This window comes from Arachis hypogaea, chromosome 11 (genome assembly GCF_003086295.3).
Source record: "Arachis hypogaea cultivar Tifrunner chromosome 11, arahy.Tifrunner.gnm2.J5K5, whole genome shotgun sequence".
Lineage (NCBI taxonomy): Eukaryota > Viridiplantae > Streptophyta > Magnoliopsida > Fabales > Fabaceae > Arachis > Arachis hypogaea.
In genome coordinates, this window is record NC_092046.1 from 125,914,975 (window position 1) to 125,923,484 (window position 8,510).

Consider the following 8,510-nt stretch of genomic DNA (forward strand, 5'->3'; position numbering starts at 1 on the left):
TAAAAGGTAAGTTCATCAGAGTAAAATCAATGTATGGGTGTATATTGGGTTACAGTTTGGGTGTATATTGGGTTACAGTTTGGATGCATATTGTTCCTGAATAATTTTTCTTATGTCATGATTAATTTTCTGTGCCGTGCAGCACTCCTGAACCCCCCCCCCCCAAAAAAAACTTGAAGAAAGCACACCCACGCTTCCCCCAGCTCCATCTAAAAGGTAAGTTCATCAGACTAAAATCAATCTTTACTTATCATCCGTATATTCTTACTCTTATAATACGTTATACATGATCACGCAGTTATCCAGCCGAAGAAGACGCTGCTGCACTGATGATGATGGCACGGACAGCATCATATGTTCCTAAAACAAATCCAATGCCATCATTCAGCCTGGGCTTCACTGATTCAAGCCAAGAAGAAGCAGCAACGCAGGAGGGAGCGTCAACGCAGGAGGCAGACAGGGCAAAAACTCCAAAAACTGCAAATTTGCTGGAACAACTAGAGGATTTGGTACAAAAAATAGCAAGCAGTGCGGCGAAAGAAGAAAGTAAAAGTCCACAAATTCAAAAGGAGACTGGCAGAGAAAGTTCTGGGAAGTTTGAAACTCCTGCGAGAATAAATCAGAATACGGATGATATGAAAGAGAAGTGCTACATCTGGGCGACGCGAGTGAAGACATACGCAGATGACAGTACTAACGAGTTTGACAACCTGTGCACTCTGATTGCCCAAGACAAATACATTTTGAATAGAATGCACCTTGCATCGCTCCAGGCAGGAACTTATATAGAATCTGAGGTAATATTAGAATAACATTAATGTTTTAACACCAAAGTTAAATGCATTGTTTATTAATGTAAATTGATTTCGGCATATATTTCTAGATTGTATCTGTCATGTGCCTCATCCTCAACCAGAAAAATGATAAAAGGTTTCAAGAACAAGTATACTGTCTCTCCTTTGATATTGTGGTAAGTGTTACTTCTACGAATTTTGGCTGTATTTTCTGTATTCCTTAGGGTGTATATTCTCTGATCAACGGGTCTGTTTTTGTATTCATTTGGGTGTATTTTTTACGTTCAATTGGGTGTAAGTTGTGTAGTCATTTGGGTTTATTTAAAGTATTCACTTGGGTGTATTTTCAGTATTTCATTTGTTGTTTCACAATTGTTGCAGAGCATGGCCGTTTCGAAGCACCCAAACGGGGAATTCATATCACCTAAAACCAATAAGGAATTCAAGGTAGAAGACTACCTGGTGCACGAAATTGTGATCTCTGGTAATGGCTCCAAAAACTTGGTGCTCTAATCTCAATTCATAATTTGTCACAACTTCGATACAACTAACCAGCAAGTGCACTGGGTCGTCCAAGTAATACCTTACGTGAGTAAGGGTCGAATCCCACGGAGATTGTTGGTATGAAGCAAGCTATGGTCACCTTGTAAATCTCAGTTAGGCAGATATAAAACAGTGATATGGTTTTCGAATAATGAATAATAAAATAGGGATAGAGATACTTATGTAAATCATTGGTAGGAATTTCAGATAAGCGAATGGAGGTGCTTTTCGTTCCTCTGAACCTCTGCCTTCCTGCTATCTTCATCCAATCAGTCTTACTCCTTTCCATGGCTGGCTTTATGCAAGGGCATCACCGTTGTCAGTGGCTACATCCCCTCCTCTCAGTGAATAATATGCTCACGCACCCTGTCACGGCACGGCTATTCATCTGTCGGTTCCCGATCATGCTGGAATAGGATTCAACATCCTTTTGCGTCTGTCACTAACGCCCAGCACTCGTGAGTTTGAAGCTCGTTACAGTCATTCAATCATTGAATCCTACTCAGAATACCACAGACAAGGTTTAGACCTTCCGGATTCTCTTGAATGCCGCCATCATTCTAGCTTACGCCACGAAGATTCTGGTTAGGAGATCTAAGAGATATTCATTCTAGCTTTATTTCATGTAAAACGGAGGTGTTTGTCAGGCACGTGTTCGTAGGGGAGATGGTGATGAGCGTCACACATAATCATCACCTTCATCACGTTCTTGGGTGCGAATGGATATCTTAGAAGCGAAATAAGATGAATTGAATAGAAAACAGTAGTACTTTCATTAATCTTTGAGGAACAGCAGAGCTCCACACCTTAATCTATGGAGTGTAGAAACTCTACCGTATGAAAATACATAAGTGAAGGTCCAGGCATGGCCGAGATGGCCAGCCCCCTAAAGCGTGATCAAAGGATCATAAGGTAATCCAAAGATCCAAAGATGGTCAAAAAGACGCCTAATACAATAGTAAGAGGTCCTATTTATAATAAACTAGTCACTAGGGTTTACATGAGTAAGTAATTGATGCATAAATCCACTTCCTGGGCCCACTTGGTGTGTGTTTGGGCTGAGCTTAAGTGTTGCACGTGCAGAGGCCATTTGTGGAGTTGAACGCCAGTTTTTGTGCCAGTTTGGGCGTTCAACTCTGGTTTTGGATCCTTTTCTGGCGCTGGACGCCAGATTTGGGTAGAAAGCTGGCGTTGAACGCCAGTTTACGTCATCAATTCTTGGCCAAAGTATGGACTATTATATATTGATGGAAAGCCCTGGATGTCTAATTTCCAACGCAATTGGAATCACGCCATTTCGAGTTCTGTAGCTCCAGAAAATTCACTTTGAGTGCAGGGAGGTCAGAATCCAACAGCATCAGCAGTCCTTTTTCAACCTCTGAATCTGATTTCTGCTCAAGTCCCTCAATTTCAGCCAGAAAATACCTGAAATCACAGAAAAACACACAAACTCATAGTAAAGTCCAGAAATGTGAATTTAACATAAAAACTTATGAAAACATCCCTAAAAGTAACTAGATCCTACTAAAAACATACTAAAAACAATGCCAAAAAGCGTATAAATTATCCGCTCATCACAACACCAAACTTAAATTGTTGCTTGTCCCCAAGCAACTGAAAATCAAATAGGATAAAAAGAAGAGAATATACTATAAATTCCAAACTATCAATGAAACAGAGCTTCAATCATATGAGCGGGACTTATAGCTTTTTGCCTCTTGAATAGTTTTGGCATCTCACTTTATCCATTGAAGTTTAGAATGATTGGCATCTATAGGAATTTCAGATTTCGAATAGTGTTATTGACTCTCCTAGTTCAGTATGATGATTCTTGAACACAGCTTCTTTATGAGTCTTGGCCGTGGCCCTAAGCACTTTGTTTTCCAGTATTACCACCGGATACATAAATGCCACAGACACATAATTGGGTGAACCTTTTCAGATTGTGACTCAGCTTTGCTAAAGTCCCCAATTAGAGGTGTCCAGGGTTCTTAAGCACACTCTTCTTTTGCTTTGGACCTTGACTTTAACCGCTCAGTCTCAAGTTTTCACTTGACACCTACACGCCACAAGCACATGGTTAGGGACAGCTTGGTTTAGCCGCTTAGACCAGGATTTTATTCCTTTAGGCCCTCCTATCCACTAATGCTCAAAGCCTTGGGATCCTTTTTATTTGCCCTTGCCTTTTAGTTTTAAGGGTTATTGGCTTTTTCTGCTTGCTTTTTTTTTTTTCTTTCTAAATTTTTTTTTTCTGCAAGCTTTGTTTCTTTGCTTTTTTTTACATCCCTGCACCAATTTAGGCATGTAAAATGCCCTTGCACACAACTCTGGGCGTTCAGCGCCAGGTTGGTGCCCATTTTGGGCGTTCAACGCCCCTTTGCTGCCATTTCTGGCGTTGAACGCCAGAACCATGCTTGTTCTGGGCGTTCAGCGCCAGGATGCTCCCATTCTGGGCGTTCAGCGCCAGAACTATGCTCTGTTCTGGCATTTGAACGCCAGACAGATGCTCCTCCAGGGTGTGATTTTTCTTCTGCTGTTTTTTATTCTGTTTTCAATTTTTTTATTTATTTTGTGACTCCACATGATCATGAACCTAAGAAAACATGAAAAACAATAAAAATAAGAATTAGATAAACATTGGGTTGCCTCCCAACAAGCGCTTCTTTAATGTCAATAGCTTGACAGTGGGCTCTCATGGAGCCTCACAGATGTGCAGAGCTTTGTTGAGACTCTCCAACACCAAACTTAGAGTTTGGATATGGGAGTTCAACACCAAACTTAGAGTTTGGTTGTGGCCTCCCAACATCAAACTTAGGGTTTGGCTGTGGGGGCTCTGGTTGACTCTGCTTTGAGAGAAGCTTTTCAAGCTTCCTCTCCATGGTTGCAGAGGGAGATCCTTGAGTTTTGAATACAAGGGAGTTCTCATTCCATTGAAGGATTATTTCACCTCTGTCAACATCAATCACAGCTCTTGCTGTGGCCAGGAAAGGTCTTCCTAGGATGATGGATTCATCCTTTTCCTTTCCAGTATCCAGGACTATGAAATCAGCAGGGATGTAAAGGCCCTCAACCTTTACTAACACGTCCTCTACTTGTCCATAAGCCTGTCTTCTTGAGCTGTCTGCCATCTCTAATGAGATTTTAGCAGCTTGCACCCCATAGATTCCCAGTTTCTCTATTACAGAGAGGGGCATGAGGTTTATTCCTGAACCAAGGTCACACAGAGCCTTAAAGATCATGGTGCCTATGGTACAGGGTATTATGAACTTTCCAGGATCCTGTCTCTTCTGAGGCAATGTCAGTTGATCCAGATCACTTAGTTCATTGATGAACAAGGGAGGTTCAACCTCCCAAGCATCAATGCCAAATAATTTGGCATTCAGCTTCATGATTGCACCAAGAAACTTGGCAGTTTGCTCTTCAGTAACATCCTCATTCTCTTCAGAAGAGGAATACTCATCAGAGCTCATGAAGGGCATAAGGAGGTTCAATGGAATCTCTATGGTCTCTAGATGAGTCTCAGATTCCTTTGGTTCCTCAGAAGGAAGCTCCTTATTGATCACTGGACGTCCCAGGAGGTCTTCCTCCTTGGGATTCACGTCCTCTCCTCTCCTCACAGGTTCGGCCATGGCGCTTATGTCAATGGCCTTGCACTCTCCTTTTGGATTCTCTTCTGTATTGCTTGGGAGAGTACTAAGAGGGATTTCAGTGATCCTTTTACTCAGCTGGCCCACTTGTGCTTCCAGATTTCTAATGGAAGACCTTGTTTCATTCATGAAACTTACAGTGGCCTTAGATAGATCAGAGACTAGATTTGCTAAATTAGAAGCATTTTGTTCAGAGTTCTCTGTCTGTTGCTGAGTTGATGATGGAAAAGGTTTGCCATTGCTAAACCTGTTTCTTCCACCATTATTAAAGCCTTGTTGAGGCTTTTGATCCTTCCATGAGAAATTTGGATGATTTCTCCATGTTGAGTTATAGGTGTTTCCATAAGGTTCACCTAAGTAATTTACCTCTGCTATTGCAGGGTTCTCAGGATCATAGGCTTCTTCTTCAGGAGAAGCCTCTTGAGTACTGTTGGATGTAGCTTGCATTCCATGCAGACTCTGAGAGATCATATTGACTTGCTGAGTCAATATTTTATTCTGAGCCAATATGGCATTCAGATTATCAACCTCAAGAACTCCCTTCTTCATAGGCGTCCCATTACTCACAGGACTCCTTTCAGAAGTGTACATGAACTGGTTATTAGCAACCATGTCAATGAGTTCTTGAGCTTCTGCAGGCGTTTTCTTTAGGTGAATGGATCCACCTGCAGAAGTGTCCAGTGACATCTTTGATAGCTCAGATAAACCATCATAGAATATATCCAGGATGGTCCATTCTGAAAGCATGTCAGAAGGACACTTTTTGGTCAACTGTTTGTATCTTTCCCAAGCTTCATAGAGGGATTCACCTTCTTTCTGTCTGAAGGTTTGAACATCAGCTCTAAGCTTGCTCAGCTTTTGAGGAGGAAAGTACTTGGCTAAGAAATCCGTGACCAGCTTATCCCAAGAGTTCAGGCTGTCTTTGGGTTGAGAATCCAACCATAATCTAGCTCTGTCTCTTACAGCAAAAGGGAAAAGCATGAGCCTGTAGACTTCAGGATCTACTCCATTAGTCTTAACAGTATCACATATCTGCAAGAATTCAGTCAAGAACTGAAAAGGATCTTCAGATGGAAGTCCATGAAACTTGCAGTTCTGCTGCATCAGAGAAACTAATTGAGGTTTCAGCTCAAAGTTGTTTGCTCCAATGGCAGGAATGGAGATGCTTCTTCCATGTAAATTGGAATTAGGTGCAGTAAAGTCACCAAGCATCTTCCTTACATTATTATTATTTTCGGCTGCCATCTCCTCTGCCTGTTCGAAAATTTCTGAAAGGTTATCTCTGGATTGTTGTATTTTAGCTTCTCTTAATTTTCTCTTCAGAGTCCTTTCAGGTTCTGGATCTGCTTCCACAAGAATGTTTTGGTCCTTGCTCCTGCTCATATGACAAAGAAGAAGGCACAGAAAAATAATAATAATAATAGAGATCCTTTATACCACAGTATAGGGATCCCTTTGAGAGTGGAAGAAAAGAGGGGGAGACAAAGAATGTGATGTAAAGGAAGAAACACAACTGTACGAATGGAAGAGATGTGAGATGAGATGTTAGGATATGAATGAATAAATAGAATGAGATGGGGGAGGGATAATTTTCGAAAATTATTTTGAAAAAGAGTTAGTGATTTTTGAAAAATGGTTTTTGAAAAATGTTAGAAATTTTCGAAAAATTTTTAAAATCAAAAATAAAAAAAATTAAAAATAATTAGTTAATTAAAAAGAAATTTTTGAAAAAGAGGGAAGATATTTTCGAAAAATGAGAGAAAGAGAGTTAGTTAGGTGGTTTTGAAAAAGTTAAGAAACAAACAAAAAGTTAGTTAGTTAGTTGAAACAAATTTTGAAAAGGTAAGAAGTTAGGAAGTTAGAAAAGATATTTTGAAAAGATATTTTTGAAAAAGATAAGATGAGAAGATATTTTTGAAAAGATATGATAGAGATTAGTTTTTGAAAAAGATTTGATTTTTAAAATCACAATTAATGACTTGATTCATAAGAAATCACAAGATATGATTCTAGAACTTAAAGTTTGAATCTTTCTTAACAAGCAAGTAACAAACTTCAAATTTTTGAATCAACACATTAATTGATTATGTTATTTTTGAAAATTTGGTATAAAAATAAGAAAAAGATTTTTGAAAAATATTTTTGGAATTTTCGAAAATAACTAATAATTTTGAAAAAGATTTGATTTTTGAAAAAGATTTTGAAAAAGATAAGATTTTCAAATTTAAAATTTGATTTGACTCATGAGAAACAAATTGATTTTAAAAATTTTTGAAAAAGTCAATCCAAATTTTCGAATTTGATGAGAGAAAAAGGGAAAGATATTTTTTTGATTTTTGAATTTTTATGATGCAAGACAAAAACACTAAAAAGATGTAATGCATGAAATTTTTAGATCAAAACATGTGATGCATGCAAGAATGCTATGAATGTCAAGATGAACACCAAGAACACTTTAAATGTCAAGATGAACATCATAGACACAATTTTGAAAAAATTTTTAATGCAAAGAAAACATGCAAGACACCAAACTTAGAATTCTTTAATGCTTAGACACTAAGAATTCAAGAATGCATATGATAAACATGAAAAGACACAAAACAAAAAAAAAATCATCAAGATCAAACAAGAAGACTTACCAAGAACAACTTGAAGATCATGAAGAACACTATGAATGCATGATATTTTCGAAAAATGCTAGATGCATATGCAAGTGACACCAAACTTATGCTTTGACTCAAGACTCAAACAAGAACAAAAAAATATTTTTTTGATTTTTATGATTTTCTAATTTTTTTGGATTTTTTCGAAAATTATATGAAAAAGAAAAATAAGGATTCCAAAATTTTTAATATGAATTCCAGGAATCTTGCATTCTTAGTCTAAAGCTTCAGTCCAGGAATTAGACATGGCTCACTAGCCAGCCAAGCTTTTCAAAGAAAGCTCCGGTCCAAAACACTAGACATGGCCAATGGCCAGCCAAGCTTCAGTCTTTAACACGAGAGTATATTGCTCTTTGATAACAAATTGCAAGCCTCAGTCCAAATAAATTTAGACATGGCTTTACAGCCAGCCAGGCTTTACATGCTTCATGAAACACTAGAATTCATTCTTAAAAATTTTGAATAAAAAAAAATTTTTGAAAACATTTTTATTTTTTTTTTTTCGAAAACAGATGAGAGATTTTTGAAAATATTTTTGAAAAATTTTTGAAAATAAAATAAAAAGAAAATTACCTAATCTGAGCAACAAGATGAGCCGTCAGTTGTCCAAACTCAAACAATCCCCGGCAACGGCGCCAAAAACTTGGTGCTGTTGCCGGATCAAAAGGGAATCTGGCACTGATGTTACCGGACCAAAAGCTTGCCGAAAACTCAAACAATCCCCGGCAACGGCGCCAAAAACTTGGTGCACGAAATTGTGATCTCTGGTAATGGCTCCAAAAACTTGGTGCTCTAATCTCAATTCATAAATTGTCACAACTTCGATACAACTAACCAGCAAGTGCACTGGGTCGTCCAAGTAA

At 38.4% G+C, this 8,510-nt stretch overlaps 1 non-coding gene across 1 annotated transcript; it reads left to right on the forward strand.

Moving 5' to 3' along the window:
• The first annotated feature begins 5,725 nt into the window (after nucleotides 1-5,725).
• LOC112724677 (small nucleolar RNA R71) lies at nucleotides 5,726-5,833 on the forward strand. The gene has a single exon (XR_003163829.1). It is a non-coding gene; the product is annotated as a small nucleolar RNA R71 (small nucleolar RNA).
• The last annotated feature ends 2,677 nt before the right edge of the window (nucleotides 5,834-8,510 follow it).